Source organism: Prosopis cineraria, unplaced genomic scaffold (assembly GCF_029017545.1).
Source record: "Prosopis cineraria cultivar Desert tree isolate PC_DT_omini unplaced genomic scaffold, ASM2901754v1 PC6, whole genome shotgun sequence".
Taxonomy (NCBI): Eukaryota; Viridiplantae; Streptophyta; class Magnoliopsida; order Fabales; family Fabaceae; genus Prosopis; species Prosopis cineraria.
This window is the reverse complement of record NW_026555337.1, coordinates 37,166,176-37,187,068: the sequence shown is the minus strand read 5'-3', so window position 1 is coordinate 37,187,068 and position 20,893 is coordinate 37,166,176. Positions and strand designations below refer to the sequence as shown.

At 37.0% G+C, this 20,893-nt stretch overlaps 1 pseudogene; it reads left to right on the top strand.

Annotated features, from left to right (window-relative positions):
* The first annotated feature begins 13,270 nt into the window (after positions 1-13,270).
* Positions 13,271-19,688, top strand: LOC129313603 (cycloartenol-C-24-methyltransferase-like; annotated as a pseudogene).
* The last annotated feature ends 1,205 nt before the right edge of the window (positions 19,689-20,893 follow it).

Sequence of the window (20,893 nt, the reverse complement as noted above, 5' to 3'; positions counted from 1 at the left end):
GCCCTGTAGTCGATGCACATTCACAACGATCCATCCTTCTTCTTCTGAAAGAGGACTGGAGCACCATATGAGGCCTTAGATGGTTGAATATATCCTGAATCAAGGAGATCTTGCAGTTGTCTCCTTAACTCTGCAAGTTCTGGAGGTGACATGCGGTAAGGTGCCAAGGCAGGTGGTTTGGCACCAGGCTCCAACTCGATCTGATGGTCTACCTCTCTTCTGGGAGGTAGTTTCTTAGGCAACTCATCGGGCATGACGTGCTTGTACTCCTGTAGCACCTCTTGGATGCAAGGTGGCAAGGTTTCTCGTGGCTTGGTTGGGCCATCCTCTTCCTCGGCCAATGAACGTACAGTGGCAATATACCCTTCTGAGTTCTTGAGGCCCCTCTTGAATTGCAAGGCAGAAATCATAGGGTTGGGTTTCTCCAAGCGTTTCAAGGGGATTACCCGGATCATGTTGGAGTCAATGACCACCATAGACTTGGCTTCGGGAATAGGGAAGGCATGTGCTTTGCAAAAGAAAGCAAGTCCCAATACAACTTTGAAATCATCCATAGGGACAACAGTAAAGTCTAACGTACCTTGCCAGTCCCCGATCTTCACCTTCACATCCTTGGCAATCCCAAGGACTTGTTTGGCTGGGGAGTTCACTGCCTTGATGGTGCCTTCTCCTTTGTTGAGTTGGATACCCAATCTCTTAGCTTCTTTAGCCTCCATGAAGTTATGGGATGCTCCTGTGTCGAGCATGGTAGAGGCGGACTTGCCCTTAATGGCAAGATCAGCATAAAGTAGACCTTTCTCTTCCTTCTTAGATGGGGAAAAGAGTCCAGTCAAGGAATTCAAATGTTGGAGGGAACCAAGGTCGATCTGTTGCTCCTTGTCCCGGTTATCCTTCATCTCAGCAACCAAGGCATTCATAGCCTTGCGGTTGGGGCAGTCACGAGTCCAGTGTAGACCATCGCACATGAAGCATGGCCTCGGTGGCTTTGAGGCATCACGCTTGATTAAGGGTGGTTTATCCTGTCTAGAACTCCCACCAAAGAATCTACCACCATCCTTACGATCATAGTTCTTCTTTTATCCTCCTTTGTCTCCTCCACTATTACCAGGATTAGGCTTTTTGGACTTGGTGGAGTAGTCGATTATGCACTCAGCAGCAGCAATTGCCTCATCTAGAATTTTCACTTTGCATCTATCGAGTTCTACTCTCGCCCAGTCTTTAACTTCGTCCATGAAGTAGAAAAGAACCTCCTTGTCGGACAGGTCCTTGATCTCGAGCATGATGGTAGTAAACTCTTTGATGTAGTCAGGAATACTACTAGTTTGTCTCAATCTACGAAGCTTACCTCGAGCCTCTATCTCAGCATTGTAGGGAACAAAGTGCTTGTGGAGTTCTGACTTGAACAGCTCCCATGTGTTGAGAGTGCAGATACCCTTCTCTCGCTCAGCATGCTTTCTGCACCACTATGGTTGGGCTGCATCTCGAAGAAAAGTTGAAGCATTGTTGATTCTAATCAAGTCGTTAAAGAGACCTATGGCCTCGAAGTACTGTTCTAGGCCAAAGAGAAAGTTCTCCACAATCGTGGCACTACGAGCCCCATGTACATGGCCAGCTTGGGCACTTTCAAACCCTAAGAAGTGGCGTTTGAAGTACTACCACTAATAGGGCTACTCACACAGCAATGAGATTCCCATTCATGACGAATCTCATCCATTTGATAGCGTAAACCTCGCACCTCATCTCTCACATATTTCCTTCATTATCTAAGTTGCATTCCCCCTATAATGTATTGTACGATGGCAACTGAGGAAGGAAACGTCGTTGGCACGGAAGCGTAGGAGCAAGCTCATGCACAACAGGAGCAAGCTTACCCCAGGTCCAAGCGAGAGCGAGGCCGGAGCAGGGCACCCGCAGGTGAGTCCCTTGAACCTCGTGTTGTTAGCTTGGAATCTAACATGGAGGAAGTGAGAACTACTATAGGGGGACTCAACGATCAACTCAACAATCTCATCCAAGAGAATACTGAGATAACGCGGGCTGCCAAGTTGATGATTGCAGACCTTAACAAAGATTTAGGGGAAGACATTCGTTCCCTCAGACGTGATCTCGCCGATCTCCACAAATATGTGAGAGATGAGGTGCGAGGTCTACGCTATCAAATGGATGAGATTCGTCATGAATGGGAATCTTATCGCTGTGTGAGTAGCCCTATTAGTAGCAGTACTTCAAACGCCACTTCTCAGGGTCTGAAAGTGCCCAAGCTGGCCATGTACAATGGGGCTCGTAGTGCCACGATTGTGGAGAACTTTCTCTTTGGCCTAGAACAGTACTTCGAGGCCATAGGAGTCTCTAACGACTTGATCAGAATCAACAATGCTTCAACTTTTCTCCGAGATGCAGCCCAACCATAGTGGTGCAGAAAGCATGCTGAGCGAGAGAAGGGTATCTGCACTCTCAACACATGGGAGCTGTTCAAGTCAGAACTCCACAAGCACTTTGTTCCCTACAATGCTGAGATAGAGGCTCGAGGTAAGCTTCGTAGATTGAGACAAACTAGTAGTATTCCTGACTACATCAAAGAGTTTACTACCATCATGGTCGAGATCGAGGACCTGTCCGACAAGGAGGCTCTTTTCTACTTCATGGACGGACTTAAAGATTGGGCGAGAGTAGAACTCGATAGACGCAAAGTGCAAACTCTAGATGAGGTAATTGCTGCTGCTGAGTGCATAATCGACTACTCCACGAAGTCTAAAAAGCCTAATCCTGGTAACAGTGAAGGAGACAAAGGAGGACAAAAGAAGAACTATGATCGTAAGGATGGTGGTAGATTCTTTGGTGGGAGTTCTAGACAGGATAGACCACCCTCAATCAAGCGTGATGCCTCAAAGCCATCAAAGCCATGCTTCATGTGCCATAGTCCACACTGGACTCGTGACTGCCCCAACCGCAAGGCTATGAATGCCTTGGTTGCTAAGATGAAGGATAGCCGGGACAAGGAGGAACAGATCGACCTTAGTTCCCTCCAATATTTGAATTTCTTGACTGGACTCTTTTCCCCATCTAGGAAGGAAGAGAAGGGTCTACTTTATGCTAATCTTGCCATTCAGGGCAAGTCCGCCTCTGCCATGCTCGACACAGGAGCATCCCATAACTTCATGGAGGCTAAAGAAGCTAAGAGATTGGGTATCCCTTTCTGGAGCGGTGCCGAGGTCGACCAGTCCCAACGTGGGACCCCACAGGCACACGGCAGTAAAGTATGTCTTGCTCTGATACCAACTGTCACGGGGCTAGTCTTTTGACCCGTGCGGCACTTAGACAACCTTCACTGGAAGTTGCTAAGTAAGCCTAACTCGTATGAAAGGAGGATACTTGGCTAAGTAAAGGAAAGGGAAAGCTTGAAGGCAAAGAAGAGTAGAGAGAGTTTGGAGAATGTGAGAGTTCTATTGCTTTGAGAACTCAAGGATGATTTACAAATGAGGAGGGGTGAGGTATTTATAGGCCTCCCTTTGGATCTAGAATGTTCCCACCTCCTTAATGGACGGTGGAGATTAAATCTATCATACGGTTACAATTGATTCTCTAGAATTCTCTTAACAAATATCTAGATATTTAAATGGAAGAATCTAGAGACAATATTAAAATATTGAGGCTAGAGTTGTGTAGGCTTTTCTAGAATGTTCTTGCACTCTCTAGCACTCTTAAGGTTAGCTAGGAGCCTTCTGGAGGGTTCTGGAGTATCCCGGACCTTGTGAAAAATGACAAAACGTGACATTCTCCCCCACTTGATTTCGCGATGCCCTCGTTGCGCCTTCCTCCTTATAGCGTTGGATTTGGTCAGTGAACTACCACAGGAGGTCTTCACGTTCCCAACTAGCTTCAAAGTCTGGTTAACCCTTTCACTTGATTAAGTACTCAGTGTAGTTGGGAACTCCTCTCTTTCTGATCACCCTGTCAGCAAGGATTTCTTCTATCTCCTTGTCGTACTCAGTGACGACCGCAGTCGGTGCTCTCTTAGAGATACTTCGAGATGGATCTTCTTCATCTCTATAGTATTTCTTCAAGAGACTAATATGGACAACAAGATGAATCTTAAGCTTGGGAGGGAGTTGCACCTGGTACGCAACCTTTCCTACACGTTTGATGGTAGGGAAAGGGCCTTCATATCTCCTGACCAAGTCTTTGTGGACTTTGCACAGTGACTTGAATTGATTCGGTAATAACTTAACCATGACCAAGTCACCTACTTGAAACTCAATGGGGCGCCGCTTCTTGTCTGCCCACTTCTTCATTTTTCGGGAAGCTTTATCCAAGCATGCACGAGTAATGTCGGCTTCTTCTTGCCATTCCTTGGTAAACTTATAGGCAGCTGGATTGTCTCCCTTGTATGGTATGGCAAGTGCGTTAGGGGTTAGAGGTTGTTGTCCGGTAACTATCTCAAAAGGGCTCTTACCTGTCGACTCGCTTCGCTGCAAGTTGTAAGAGAATTGGGCCACGTCGAGCAACTTAGCCCAATCTCGTTGATGAGCGCTCATATAGTGCCGAAGGTAGAGCTCTAACAAAGCGTTGATTCTCTCTGTTTGTCCATCGCTCTGAGGATGAAAACTTGTTGAGAAATTCAAATCTATCCCCAAGAGTTTGAAAAGTTCTCTCCAGAATTTCCCGGTGAATCGGGGGTCTCGATCACTGATGATGTTGCGAGGGATCCCCCATAGCTTCACGACATGCTTGAAAAACAAGCGTGCCGCTTCATTAACCTTGCAATCTGCTGGGGCTCGTATAAAGGTGGCATATTTGCTGAATCTATCAACCACCACCATGATACTCCCACATCCTTCAGACTTAGGGAGAGCAACTATGAAGTCCATGGAGACGCTCTCCCATAGTCTCTCAGCCACCGGCAAAGGTTCGAGTAGACCAGCAGGATGTTGTTGTTCAACCTTATCTTGCTGGCACACTAAGTAAGTTCTCACATATGCTTCGACATCGTCTTGCATATGTGGCCAATAGAAATGATTTTGTACGAGAGCATGTGTTCTGGTCATACCTGGATGTCCGGCCCACATGGAATCATGGCATTCTTTTAGGACATCCCTTCGAAGGTTGCCCCATTTCGGCACATAGACTCAGTTCCCAATGGTGTAGAGTATTCCATCATTCACCCAAAATCTTCAAGTCTTGCCTTCGGTAGCAAGCTTTACTAAGTCCCTTGCGAATGAGTCCTGAGACATTCCTTCCTTGATTCTTTCAAGGAAGTCATTCTGGGGCATGCTTGCTGAGAGAGTGGCTAACTCGGCTTTCCTGCTTAGGACATCCGCCACCACGTTTGCTTTGCCTGGCTTGTACTCCAACCAATAATCAAACTCAGCAAGAAAATCTTGCCAGCGAGATTGCTTCGGGCTGAGCTTCTTTTGTGTTTGGAAGTAGCTCGTAGTAACATTGTCTATCATAATAGTAAACTTGCTCCCAAGTAAGTAATGACACCAGGTTCGTAGACAATGGATGATGGCAGACATCTCTTTCTCTTGCACCGTGTAGCGCCTCTCCGTGTCATTGAGCTTGCGGCTCTCGTACGCAATAGGGTGTCTTTCTTGCATTAACACGCCCCCTATTACAAAGTCTGTGGCATCGGTGTGTACCTCAAACGGCTTGGAGTAGTCGGGCAAGGACATAACAGGTTCTTGCGCGACCATCTGCTTCAACTTTTCAAAAGCATCCTGGCAATCCGGTGACCATTGCCAAGATTTGTTCTTATTGAGTAAATCCGTCAATGGAGCAGTGATTTTTGAATACCCCTTGATGAACCGTCGATAGTAGTTCACCAGACCAAGAAATGATCTTAACTCTGGGACCTTGGTAGGAGGCTGCCATTCTTGAATGGCTTGCACCTTAGTTGGGTCCATCATGAGCTTCCCATCCTTGATCTTATGCCCCAAGAAGTCCACCTCTTGTTTGGCAAAAGAACATTTTTCTAGCTTAATATAGAGTTCGTGATCAGAGAGTACCTGGAAGACTTTCTTCAAGTGTGAGCATGCTTTTCAAGAGTCTTGATGTACACCACAATGTCATCCAAGCATACCACCACGAACGGGTCCAAGTAAGGGTGGAACAACTTGTTCATGAGCGTGCAGAATGTTGCCGGGGCGTTCGTCAGTCCAAAGGGCATGACAAGGAACTCAAATGCTCCATATCTTATCACGCAGGTTGTCTTCGGCTCATCACCTGCGGCGATGCGTACTTGATAGTACCCGGATCGAAGATCAAGCTTAGAGAAGTACCTGGCCTTTCCAAGCTGATTGAACAAGTCAGCAATCAAAGGTATCGGGTACTTATTCTTGATAGTAATCTTATTCAAGGCCCTGTAGTCGATGCACATTCGTAACGATCCATCCTTCTTCTTCTGAAAGAGGACTGGGGCACCATATGGGGCCTTAGATGGTTGAATATATCTTGAATCAAGGAGATCTTGCAGTTGTCTCCTTAACTCTGCAAGTTCTGGAGGTGACATGTGGTAAGGTGCCAAAGCAGGTGGTTTGGCACCAGGCTCCAACTTGATCTGATGGTCTACCTCTCTTCTAGGAGGTAGTTTCTTGGGCAACTCATCGGGCATGACGTACTTGTACTCCTGTAGCACCTTTTGGATGCAAGGTGGTAAGGTTTCCCGTGGCTTGGTTAGGCCATCCTCTTCCTCGGCCAATGAACATACAGTGGCAATATACCCTTCTGAGTTCTTGAGACCCCTCTTGAATTGCAAGGCAGAAATCATAGGGCTGGGTTTCTCCAAGCGTTTCAAGGGGATTACCCGGATCATGTTGGAGTCAATGACCACCATAGACTTGGCTTCGGGAATAGGGAAGGCATGTGCTTTGCAAAAAAAAGCAAGTCCCAACACAACTTTGAAATCATCCATAGGGACAACAGTAAAGTCCAGCGTACCTTGCCAGTCCCCGATCTTCACCTTCACATCTTTGGCAATCCCAAGGACTTGTTTGGCTGGGGAGTTCACTGCCTTGATGGTGCCTTCTCCCTTGTTGAGTTGGATACCCAATCTCTTAGCTTCTTTAACCTCTATGAAGTTGTGGGATGCTCCTGTGTCGAGCATGGCAGAGGCGGACTTGCCCTGAATGGCAAGATCAGCATAAACAAGTTGTGTTGTTAGTAAGGTATTGTACGATGTTAACAAGTACATCAAAGGTATATTGCCTTAGTAAATGATGTTGTTAGTAAGGTAAGCATAAACTTAGTATATTTTCTCAGTTTCAAGAGCAGGACGTACTTTACTGCCGTGTGCCTGTGGGGTCCCACGTTGGGACTGGTCGACCTCGGCACCGCTCCAGAAAGGCCTCCGAGTAGGTGGGTCCAAAAGTGGGGACTCGGGCGGGAAGGTTGGCCGTTGTCAACCCCACTCCTGTTGGCTCGCGGGTGCGAGTGGGTCCGAAGAGTGCAGGACTCGGGTGGCCATTCAGCAGTAAGCTGATGTGTTTGTGGCAGTACTGTACGTACGATCCTTGGGCGGAGTCTTTCTCCCCTAGCACGAGGGCGTGCTAGATTGGGTGTGGGAGAATGTCACGTATGATATCTCCGTGACCGTGTAAAGACCAAGATAATGAACGATCCGCTGGTTAGCCTTGCACAATATGGGTAAAGGGGGCGACATTGGCATTATGGGTGTTCTGCCTCAATCTTCGGACTGAGTGCACAACTGGTTAGGGGCTAATGCCGCCTCCTTGATGAACCCATGGCAGGGCGAAACCAGTGTAATTCGTATGTGGTAAGGCTTGTCCTGAGGATTTTGGGGTCCTCCAGGACGCCGCACGGGCGCCGTGTGCTGCGCTAGACTCTCAGTCCGTGACAGAGTGGTATCAGAGCAGGACGTACTTTACTGCCGTGTGCCTGTGGGGTCCCACGTTGGGACTGGTCGACCTCGGCACCGCTCCAAAAAGGCCTCCGAGTAGGTGGGTCCAAAAGTGGGGACTCAGGCGGGAAGGTTGGCCGTTGTCGACCCCACTCCTGTTGGCTCCCGAGTGCGAGTGGGTCCGAAGATTACAAAACTCGGGTGGCCATTCAGCAGTAAGCTAATGTGTTTGTGGCAGTACTGTACGTGCGATCCTTGGGCAGAGTCTTTCTCCCCTAGCACGAGGGCGTGCTAGATTGGGTGTGGGAGAATGTCACGGATGATATCTCCGTGATCGTGTAAAAACCAATGTAATGAACGATCCACTAGTTAGCCTCGTACAATATGGGTAAAGGAGGCGATATTGGCATTGGGTGCGTTCTGCCTCAGTCTTCGGACTGAGTGCACAACTGGTTGGGGGCTAGTGCCGCCTCCCTGATGAGCCCATGGCAGGGCGAAACCAGTGTGATCCGTATGTGGTAAGGCTTGTCCTGAGGATTATGGGGTCCTCCAGGACGCCGCACGGCCGCCGTGTGCTGCGCCAGACTCTCAGCCCGTGACAGAGAACAATTTTTTTTCATGTTGTTATCTACAAATCATCCAAGCTAATTGGCCTAAAGATTTCTTCAAATGTCTTGATTATCACCCTAGCAGTGATGCAGTGGTTTTTGGCCATTTTGAAGGCCTTAATCTTTGCAACAAATTTGCAAAAGTCAATACATACTCTGATTATCTTAAAGTTTTAATGCTTATCCAACATAACTTTTTCAATGAACGCCCCTTTTTATAAAGCTCTCAATATCGTCAAGGATTTTGTAATTAAAAATTGAATAATCATCTTCGACCACATGTTCAAAGAAGTAAATGATTGTACTAATTGTCTAGTTCAAAATACAACTAATGACATTCTTAAAATCACCATTTTAGAAGAATCTTTTTAAACTTTGATATGGCTTGCTTTTTTTTTTTTTCTTTTGCAAGGATTTTTCTGAATCCTTGTATTTAAAATACAATGCTATGTTCTTATTCACCAAAGTACCAAATCGTATCCCCCCTTCATTTCAATAATTAAGAAAAATTGAAATAACAAATAAATGTCTTTTTATACTTTGATAAATTCGAATAGCCTAGAGCTATTTTCTTCTTCAAACTTGATCTTAGAGTTTAAGAGGTCTAAAAAGACTAGGCCACTTGTCAATTCTGTTAAGGTCCCTTGAAGATGATATGCCATTAATATAACAATGATGTTTTTAATTCTTTCATTAAAAAATATGAAACATTTTTTAAGGAGTTGAATATTAAAAAATATAAGATATTTTTCATCTTTTAAAATGTAATCATTGCCGTTTTTTCAAAAGTGTCCTTATTAATGAATGATTTTATATTTAATGTAAAGTGTTTAATATAGGTAAATATAAAAAGATAGAGTTAGTTTGAAAATAGATAACTACTTTATTAAAAACTGAGATTCAATTAAAAATGCCTTACATTTTTTAATGGAGGGAATATATATATATATATATATAACACAATGTTGTATGGTAATTATACAAGGGCAAGACTTATATTTATGTAAACTTATACACTTAACATGCTTATGCCTAATCAAATCATAACAAGTAAATCTTAATATTTTAAAAAAAGTAATAATATAGGTTTATTATAGAATAAATAATCTATAAAAATAAAAATAAAATAATAAATAAATGTCTTTTTATACTTTAATAAATCTGGATAGCCTAGAGCTTATTTTTCTTCAAACTTGCTCTTAGAGTTTAAGAGGTCTAAAAAGATTGGACCACTTGTCAATTTTGTTAAGGTCCCTTGAAGATGATACACCATTAATATAACAATGATGTTTTTAATCCCTCTATTAAAAAATATAAAATATTTTTTGAGGAGTTAGATATTAAAAAATGTAAGGTATTTTTAGTTTTTTGAAGTGTAATCATTGTTGTTTTTTCAAAAGTGTCCTTATTAATGAATAATTTTATATATATTATAATGTGTTTAATAGGAGTCAATATAAAAAGATAGGGTTAATTTGAAAACAGATAACTACTTTATTAAAAAATAAGATTCAATTAAAAATGCCTTACATTTTTTAATGAAGGGAGTATATATATATATATATATATATAACAAAATGCTGTATGGTAATTATATAAGGGCAAGACTTATATGTATGTAAATTTATATACTTAATATACTCATGCCTAATCAAATCATAACAAGTTGATCTTAATATGTTAAAAAAAATTAACAGTATGGGTTTATTATAGAATAAATAACCTATAAAAGATTCATATATATATATATATATATACATACTTTGATTTATTTGGAAACAAATACATTAAATATATAAAGCTAATTATATAAATTTGTTCCATTATATAATTCAATAATTGACAACTATTATAAGAGCTTATTTTAAGAGAAATTGGGATGAAGAGCTCATTCACAAATACATTTGAGAGAAGTAACATAGTGAAAAATCTGCAACTCATCTTCCACATTTGACATCTTTCTCCATTGTACTATATATTTTCTTTCATGTTCTACAATGCAGGTTCTCGCTTATGGTGCTGTGCTTGTGGTGGTTTTATCCCTGATTATCAGGATAATTGAGCCCGAGGTTTCTCTAAATATTTTAATTACCATCAAAGCATTAATATTCTCTATATAAAATGTTTTTAATCGAATTATGTAAATCAATAAAAGTTGGTTATCTAATTAAAAGCATAGCAACTTTTTAATTTTGCCCGTAATTATTGTGAATAAAAAATATATTTCTTTTTTTAAAGTAAATTTATAAAAGTACTTATCTTTTTTTTTAATTTAATAAAGATATAATAATTTATTCATTAAAAAATATATTAATAACTTCTTATATTTAAAAATTAAAAAGATTTTAAAAATTTTTTTATATATGGAGATAAAGGGATCAAAACTTTTGAGTACTCTGAAGGCCATAATCTCTGCTGTGAGTTTGCTAAAGTTGTTTTATTCTCTGATTATCTTCAAGCTTTAACGCTTTCTCGACATAACTTTTCCAATGAAAACCTTGTTTATGAAATTCTCAACAATGTCGGGGCTTTTGTAATTAAAAATTGGATGATCCCCTTTAATCACGTGTTTAAAGAAGAAATAATTATACCGATTGTCTAGCTCAAGATAAAACCAACAGCATTCTCAAAATCACCAATTTTGAAAAATATTTTTAAACTTAGATAGAGCTTGACTACTTTTTTCTTTTTTTTTTGGCAAGGTTTTTTCCGTAAAATTGTATTTAAAAAACAATGCCATGTTATTATTCACCAAAGTACCAAATCATATCTCCTCTTCATTTCAATAATTAAAAAAATACTGAAATAATAAATAAATGTCTTCTTGTACTTCAAGAAATCTGGACAACCTACAGCTCATTTCTTCCAAACTTGATCTTAGAATGTAAGAGGCCTGAAAAGACCGGACCACTTGTCAATTTTGTTAAGGTCCCATGAAGATGATATGCCATTAATATAACAATGATGTTTTTAATATATATTTATATATATTTGATACCTTTTTGTTACTGTACTATATATTTTCTTTCATGTTCTGCAATGCAGGTTCTTCCAAAAATCTTCTTGAGATTTGTTTTAGGGTTAAAATACATTTTTAATTTTGAATTTTTCTTCAAGAATAATTTTACTTTTGTACTAATAAATGTGACAATTTTATTTTTAAATTATTTTTTTGAGGAGTGCTAGGTACTTTGTAAAAACAGTTTTTTGCTCCTAAAAAAAAGTTTAAGAATAAAATTATTTTACATGTGTATCAATATAGGAGCAAAATTGCTCCTTGGAAAAAAATTTAAGAATAAAATTGTATTTTAACTCTCTAGCATAACTTGACTTAATTTTTTTTTTGTTTTCCCCTGACTTTGTATTTAAATTTAAAAGACAATGCTAAGTTCTTTTTCTGAGTTATGTTTTTAACCTCATTTTTCGCTTTATTTTATCGTGTTTCCCCCCTACAAAGCATGGAGAATCCAAATCCAAATTCTCCAGGCTTCACCAGAGAAAATTATTTAACATTGTGGGAAATAAAATATTGAAAATGTGATTCACTGAAAGGACAACATCGACAGGTCATGAGAAAGCTCGTTCTTCTTCGAAAGCTGCAATATTTTTCAAGATTAATCACGCGTAGATCTCGGGATAGGGAGATAAATGGTCTTTTTCTTTTTCACTTTCTTTTTTCCATCTTTTCTTCTCATCATCATAAAATCAAAACTTTAACAATTTAAATTTAATATTTAATAAAATTATTATTTTAATTTTAAATAAAATATATAAATAAATTTAAATTATTAAAATTTAATATAAATATTTTAAAACTATAATATTTTAATGACATATTTTGTATAAAATTATAAAATAATATTATTAACAATTAAATTTGAAATCTTGACAATATTTGATCTTACAATAATAAAGAAAAAACATGGGGAAATTTGAGGGTCAGAAAAATAAATGGGGAGGGATGTCTCCATTTTCATTATTTTCCATTTTCCTCTTTTTTTCTCACCACTCTTGAATCAAAATTTTAACAGGTTTAATTTAATATTTAGTGAAATTTTATTTTATTTTATTTTTAATTATAAATATATAAATAAATTTGAACTATTAAAATTTTCATCTAAATATTTTAAAAATATAATATTTTATATAAAATGATAATAATAATTTTATGGTAGATTATTATGGTAAATTAAATTTGAACAATTAAAAACTTTTGATGTGATAAAAGGAAAAATAAGGAGGAAAATAAAAAATAAAACAAAAAGCGACATCCCTTGCCCACCGACAGAGGTGTCTCCAAATTTTATCATATTTTTTAATAAAAACTCCTTCAATTAAAGTTATAAAGTATTTTTAATCAAAATTTAACTTTTAATAAATAAGTTATTTAATTTTAAATTAATTTTATTTTTTATATTTATTTTTATTTAATAAAATATTTTACCTTAAAAAAATATAAAATAGTTTATTTAATGAAAACACTTTAAAAAATAATATTTTTTAATGAAGAAAGTGATAAGAAAAACATAACTCTATTCCTATATTTTGTTTGAGTTTTATTATAATTTTCTGCATTTTTTTGCAGTAATATAAGTTTCTATATTTTTTTGGAATGTTTTAAATTTTTTCATAAATAGTATTATAAAAATTTAAAATATTAAAAAAAAGTGTAAAAATATCTAGCAAAACTTGAGCATACTCAAGATTATGTTTTCCTAAAAAATATTAAATGAATTAGTTTTTGAAACAGATGGAGGGGCCCACTACCGCGACTGTTACTTTACTCGGAACGTGGACGGAAGTGGCCTCTACTCTTCGACGCAACCAAACTTCTTCACGCTCGCTCACATCACACACAATTCGTTTTGCTTTTCTTTTCAATTCCTGATTCCTCTTTTACCTAATTTCCCTTCATCTTTTTCCGCTTCCTTTTTCTCTCTGTCATCGCGATTCTTTGACGGCGAAGATCGTTTCCTTTTACAGGTTTACTCCATTTTTCATCACCTTTGTAGTGCATTTCCTTCTAAACTCATTTCTCAAATTTGTTTTCAATGCATTCTGCTTCTGCATGTACATTTACTTCTTCTTCTTTTTTCTTGGTGGTTTGATTTGTTTGTTTTGATGATTTTAATTCGTGGGTTGTACTTTTTACTGATTTTTCTTTTTGGTGTTGTGTTTACTGTTTAGATCTTTGACAGTTCGTTCTGAAATCTGCTAGAGATGGCAAAAGCTGGCGCGTTGGATCTGGCGTATGGTGTCGGAGGAAAGATTGAGAAAGCCGAAGTCCTGTCTGCTGTTGACAAGTATATATTCTCAATTATCTTTCTGATTTGAAGCTGCGAGTCTCGGTTTTGCTTCTTGCAATGACAGTTCTTTGTTCGTTTGTTTGTTTTCTTTTTTGTTTTTTTTTTTTGTTTTTTGCATTGATGTTTTAATTTGTATCTTAGTGGGGGGTCTCGTTTTCTCTCTGATTCCCAGTGTAGATTATACTTCATTCTAGCCTTATATCGATGGAAATAATAATCCAGGGGGGAAAATGTGGCATTCGTATTAACGTTGATTATCTTAGAAAAGAAGAATGTAGGAAATCCTGTTATGCTGGTCCTGATGCTATATGCTTCTGATTGATGCGTGATGCCTTCTTTGGGCTTGTGGAAAACGACTAGCTGTCAGTCTGTGTGTCCTGTTCAATGCATTTGCCAGATGATTCTGCTTGTGGATGTTTTTACTTCCTTTTTTTTTTTTTTGAGCGGAAAGTCAAATGTCATGCCTCACCTAACTACCCACTACTAGAACTGGGTGTGCCAATAATGGGTAAAAAGAACCGACATAGGTACACGACTTAAAATGGTTTATTTTATATAGGTTCAAAGAACCGATACAAACTTGCCAAAAATGGATTTGCCAATAAATTCCACTACTTTATATCTATTTTAATGAATCATAGTGATCCTTGCGTCATAGTGTACCGAACTATCACCTTCACACAACTGCACCTGATAGTCAATGTTTGGATTACGCTTAGCCAAGCCACTGGGGAAATTGGTGATTAGAATAAATTGGGTGATTTAGGCCTAGTTTGTTTGAATAGTGATTCCAAAATTCCTCAATGTGGGATTGAATTGGCACTCACTAAATATCTAAATTTGATTCGTTTAAACAAGGATTAGTGAAACCCAGAAGGTTTGGTCCAAAGGAATTTCGTTGACTCTGCTAGATCAAGCATAGATGCCGTGCTGGTGACCAGACGGAGAAGTGGGCTGGTTAAATTGTGCACAAGGAGACGGCCAAATCCCCCCCCCCCAGGGTGCCCCCCTCACTACTTGACCAACTACAAAAAAAAAAAAAAAAGGAGTGATGCGGAGAAAATTGAAAATTTTACTACATTAGTTACTTGGTTACTTGTGAAAATTGATCCATATAAATTATATATGTATGTAAGTAAATAAAAGTGTTGCTGTATTAAAATACCTGAGATTTGGTTGTATTAACTGCTGCTCTCCGTGGTCTGAAGTTCCAAAGTTATGTTTCAGGTATGAGAAGTATCACGTTTCTTATGGAGGTGATTTGGAAGAGAGAAAAGCCAACTACACCGATATGGTGAGAACTTAGAGATACTCGTATTTAGCAATCAACATTTTGAAGTTTTCTCTATATCTTGCGCTAATTAACCTTCGTGTCATCTACATGCTATAAGCTACGTCAAACTTTATCTGATTCTAGAGTGCCCCATGACAAATGTACATCTACAGGATTTACAATCATCCCTTTTTTCCCCAAGATCATGCTGAAACTATTTGTGAATGTTACTGAGATATCCTTGCCGGTTTTATCACCTAGTACCCTATCATCTCATCACATTGTCAAGTTGATTTACAATTAAGCTTTATTGACATCTGTAATAGGCTAAACTTCTGGCTTACAGTTCAGTATAAACTTCGTCTTAATATTGTCACATACTTTTTTTTTTTTTTTTTGGTTTCTGCAATTTGAAAGATTTTCAAATTATGTGGCATTGAAACAATTTCCAAATTACTATTTTTCTATCCAGGTAGTTTACTCAAACAATATATATATATATATAGACACCTAAGTAGTTACATTGGTTATCAAGCAAGGCTGGTTTGGATGATTAGCTTATAGCTTAATAACCTGTGCTTTTATGAAATTGGGAATTTTCTATGATTTATCTTAGTTAGAATCAACTTGATTGTATATAGAAAACAAAAAACTAAGATTTTTATGTGTCCTGCAGGTTAATAAATACTACGATCTTGTTACCAGCTTTTATGAATTTGGCTGGGGGAGTCTTTCCACTTTGCACCCAGGTGTCCGTTTGCCTCATTCTTGGACAAATTGTACAATTATTTTAATTTTTTTTATTACTAATTCACACTGCTATTTTCTTGGTTATCAAGATGGAAAGGGGAATCTCTGCAAGAAAGCATCAAGCGACATGAGCACTTTCTTGCTTTACAACTTGGTTTGAAGCCTGGACAGAAGGTGTTTGTATTCATTACTTGTATATGGTTTTCTGTTTTGGATTAGACTTGAGCATTGTTTCTGATGTCTTTGCAGGTCAACAAATAAAAAAAAGACTTCCGAATTAAAAAAAAAGCCTAACGTCGCAACAATAAGCTGTAAAAGCAATTCACTTGTTTGTAAAATTCCACATTTGTCATATTATTATTGAATAATAATTTGATGGCAGAACTTAAAAGAAATTATTAAATATTTTTCATAGAAAATAATTTAGAATTCTTTTTTTTTTTGGTTAAATTTAGGTTTTGGACGTTGGATGTGGAATTGGGGGACCTATGAGGGAAATTGCTCGATTCAGGTTTGCTAATCTTCCTGTATTTTTTTTTCTTTGATAGTTATTGCTTATTCAGTTTTCATAATTGGGTTATACTCTGATTCGCCTCTCTATTCAGCTTGCTTTTTGGGGTATAACGAGAATATATTCAATAAACTCTATAAAATGACTTCATATTTATTGGAAAAGAATATACGTGATGAAGAATTACTTTATGCCAAAACAATATCCATATTCATATTCCTTCAATTGGAATCTCTCGTCATAGAGATAGTTTACATTAGTGAGGAAGGTGTAAATGCGTTGTAATCCTAATATGTCTAGCTTCCCTTTTCGCGAGTAAAATTGCAGTTACAAGCTTTACTCTATTTGTGCAGCATGACATCAATTATAGGATTGAACAACAATGAGTATCAAATAACCAGAGGAAAGGTATGCAGTGTCATCTTGATCTTTTTGTACTATCCTTGAATCTAGTTGATGACTTGTTATAAATTATGAACATTGGTTTAGTATCTGTATCCCATGTTTCTGAAATTATATTTTCTGATAAAGCATTAAGCACACGTTCATGACAATCTTGTGGTACTTGTTTGACAATGTGATATTCCTTGTTCATAAAGGAATCGTGCAGATTTGCATATTCTGTGGTCTATAGATGATAGTTCTTGATAATTAATCTTATATACCTACTAACACGTTTGTCTACAGGAGCTCAATCGCAGAACTGGAGTGGATAAGACTTGCAATTTTGTCAAGGTTGATGTTTCGAATTTCAATTTTTATATTTCAGTGAATTGTGTTAAAGTGGACTCTTTAATAATATGATGATATATTTTGATAATGCAGGCCGACTTCATGAAAATGCCGTTCCCAGACAATTCTTTTGATGCAATATATGCAATTGAAGCTACTTGCCATGCTCCGGATGCTGTATGTGGCAGTTAATCATGTTCAACAAAGTTTGATGTTTTTACTCCTTTCTTTTGTTTTTATTTTTAGTTTAACTCTCTTCTCTTTTCTATTTTTTTGTTTCCTGATATGGTTAGTATGGATGTTATAAAGAAATCTATAGAGTGTTGAAGCCAGGCCAATATTTTGCTGCGTATGAGTGGTGCATGACTGATGCCTTTGACCCCAGTAATCAAGAACACCAAAAAATAAAGGTATGATGCAGAAGAATTGAAAGAATTTTATTTGACATTACTTATTCATTCTCAAGGTTTTAAATTTGGAAACTAAAATTCATATGTACAGGCAGAAATTGAGCTCGGTGATGGGCTTCCCGACATTAGGTTGACCTCAAAGTGTCTTGAAGCTCTAAAGCAAGCAGGATTTGAGGTGAACACCCGCCTGTTGTTACCATAAGCTTATTGTTTGAACATTTATAAGATGGACAATGTAGTTGGCTGAGTGGTATGTTCGTTCCTTTTACAAAGATCATCTGGGAAAAAGATATTGCGGTCGATTCTGCTATCCCTTGGTACTTGCCATTAGATACAAATCACTTCTCGATGAGTAGTTTCCGTCTGACATACGTTGGCCGACTTTTCACCAGAAACATGGTAATACTACTGATCACCGTTGTATTCTATAAAATGTCTGCATGTTGCTAAAAGTTATAGGATACATGTACTCTCACGAAGACACGTATGTTAGATCTGATACTTACCCTATCGGTTTAGTTTATTGATCAGAGCTACCTGTGTACCTCTCTAGTGTGCTAATATTTAAAATTTTTGCATTGGTTGATTGGCTGGTTGTTATGTAAGTATTCGCAAACTATACTTCTCTCTACTGTGCTAATATTTAAAATCTTCATCACAGCCAGCCAATTAATCGATATGAAAATTTCTTAATATTAGCACAGTAGAGAGATATATAGGCAGAAACTAAAAAAATACGGGGGGTATCAAAGCTAACATTCCTTCATGTCTTTGAGATAGTGTTGACATAGCATAATGGCGTCACACAGTACATATAACCAATCCCACCTGTAGAATAAGGCTTGTTATTGTTGTTGTATATTGGTTGATTGGCTCTCTGAATTTATTTCTAGGTCAAGACTCTGGAGTATCTCGGACTAGCACCTAAGGGAAGTCTCAGGGTTCAACAATTTCTAGAAAAGGCTGCGGAGGGACTTGTTGAAGGTGGCAAGTAAGTATTTATTTTTAATCCATCGGTTACATATCTGAACTGCTGATTAAATTTAGGCTGCGTTTGATACATAGAAAATGGATTTGATGGACAGAAAAGATGAGAGAAAGCCTTTTTATTGTGTTTGATAGATCGGAAAATGATTTCCTTAGAAAGGGAGCTTCCTATACTTATGGCAAAAAACTTTCCAATTCTCATTCTCTTTTTCATTCTCATTTTGCACCAAACGTCCCATTCAGAATTTGATGACGATAGTTTTTTATCCCTCTTTTAGAAATTTTAATATTTTGATTAATTATAAAAGAAGCAGACTTTGGATGTTAGCCACAAACGTATAAATTAGAAAATTTGAATCCATTTGGTTTCTATTTTTAAAAACAAAAAAATTTAAAAAACTCATGGATATGTGCTTTGGATTTAATTGTTTTCAAAATTGTTCACTCTTTGTTTTTAAAAATAAAAAATGAAAACATCTTAAAGTTATTTTCATTTTATTTTTCTGGTTTTCAAAGCACACTATATTTAGTTATTGAAAAATATAGTTAATTTAATCAATTTTTCTCAAACCATCGCAAAAAAAAAAATTTTAAAATTGATAAAACAGTTTTTAAAAAAACAATAGGGAAAAGAACAACTAGGCTGTTGGACAGTCAAAATCTAAACAGTTCTATGTTATAACTTCAGACAATGCTCTCTCTCATTGTGATTAGTAACCTACACGCATGACTAGGAGACAATTCTGAAACCAAACCCACCCCCACCCCAAAAAATAAAAAAAAAAAAAGAAGAAGAAAAGAAAAAATGAATCTTAAACAATACTTGGCGGACCAAAAAGTATTTCTTTAAGAAGAAAATGAAAAATGTATTTTTAAACAATATTTTTCTACCTACTAAATATTTTATTATTATTTAAGCGCATGACTTTACCTGAAAGTCCGAAACTTGACATGAACGTGTCTATTTTCAGGAAAGAGATTTTCACACCAATGTATTTCTTTCTGGCACGGAAGCCTCTTTCAGGTAATTGAGGCCTGCAGGCGCTAGCATGTTAGATCTGTAAGTATATCATAATAATAGTCTTTGCTAGAGCAAATGTTCACAATGTAGTTTCTTCACATTGTTTAGGGTTACTGACCCGCCTCGCTTTCTGTATTTTCTATGCTGGAGCATTTAGTTAACCTCCTGATTTGGATACAACCTTCAAACCCTGCGTTATTTTACTGTTTGTGTTAATCTCATTCACTTTCTTGTGTCTTTGCTGTTAAATTATTTAATTAAAATATGATAAATATTCTATTTTTAAGCAAGACGCGTGTGTACTTTATTGTAAAAAAGTACTCTTTTTGTTACAAAATGTAAGGCATTTTTAATTTTTCGATATGTAATCATTGTTTTTTTTTTTTAAGTGTCCTTGTTGATAATAACTTTACATTTATTATAACGTGTTTAATAGAGATAAATATAAAAAGAATGTTTTACATTTTTATATGGAGAGAGTATTTACTTATCTATTATAATCATATACTCCAGAATATTATTACATTGAAGTATCATGTCGCTGTGTTTTGATTGAAATACTGGATAATATGATCTAAGACATGAAATCTGGGTGAACTAAACTCTTAGAATGATACCTAGTACGGATTAATTTGTACTTGGTAGTACGGGATACTTGAGACTTCTACGTACATACATGCATGCATATATATATATATATATATAAATCATATGAAAAATTGGATATAATTTTTTTTATATAAAAGGGGTCAAAGGACCCAATAATTATCTTTTATTTGAGAGAGATGCATTTAGTGCAAGTTTGTTTTCTCGTTGCAAAAATGATTTTGCAATTTTAAGACAAAGTCACTCTTACATGTAATTTTGATTAAAACCAAGTTGAAATCAAACATGTACTAGTGTTCTTAGTTTTACTTAATTGCGTTTGTTTTTAGTCTCTATTTTTATTTCATTATTCTTAGTTCTTTTAGTTTGATTCGTCTGTCCTATTAGTTCTTGTAGCTTTAAAAATACATATAAGGACCATGAGGTGGCACTAACAGAATTAATTGCACTTACATGTATTTAATTCCGTCAGTTTTTTTGCTAATGTATACTTATCTCCTGCATCTTGTTTAAGCCAAATATAAAAGATTTTTTTTCATTTACCTTTTATTTTTAATCTTGCTTGGTCAATTTATTTTATGTCATCAACATATTTTTAGCGTGTCATCAAAGAAATTAGTATAGTTACAGCAAAATTACCTCCATCAGTGTTATCTCATGGTGTTTATGTATATTTTTAAAATTATAAAGAATAAGATTGCAGATTGATCAAACTATGAAGACTGGAAATAATAAAATAAAATTATAAAGACTAAAAACAAAATGCAATTAAATCACAAGGACCTATTGTGTTTCCCTACAAAACACTGAAACAAAGGTTTCTTTTTTTTAATA